The sequence below is a fragment of the Nestor notabilis genome, unplaced genomic scaffold, assembly GCF_000696875.1.
Source record: "Nestor notabilis isolate BGI_N333 unplaced genomic scaffold, ASM69687v1 scaffold27380, whole genome shotgun sequence".
NCBI lineage: Eukaryota > Metazoa > Chordata > Aves > Psittaciformes > Psittacidae > Nestor > Nestor notabilis.
The window spans coordinates 7,918-8,145 of NW_009911159.1; the positions used below are offsets into that span (position 1 = coordinate 7,918).

General features: G+C 45.2%; 1 protein-coding gene across 2 annotated transcripts in view; it reads left to right on the forward strand.

Moving 5' to 3' along the window:
* Positions 1-228, forward strand: part of GSTZ1 (glutathione S-transferase zeta 1) — a 7,070-nt gene that overhangs the window by 5,701 nt on the left and 1,141 nt on the right. The window lies entirely within an intron of this gene.

Consider the following 228-nt stretch of genomic DNA (forward strand, 5'->3'; position numbering starts at 1 on the left):
ACCTTGTGCCTGTTACAAAAGTATCCTTCCTGCTTGCCCTATCCAGTTATGGATTCTTCTCTGCATTAATTTTCCTATGCCATAAATACTGTCTCTTTTGGAAGCTCTTGGAAATAAGGAGCTGTGCTCTCTTCTCAGAGGCTGCTGGGGGAAACCTGATCTGTATCCTTACAAAAGCTAAGGTTGCCCACCTTCTATGTCCTCTCTCCCTATGTCCTGGGTTCAGCA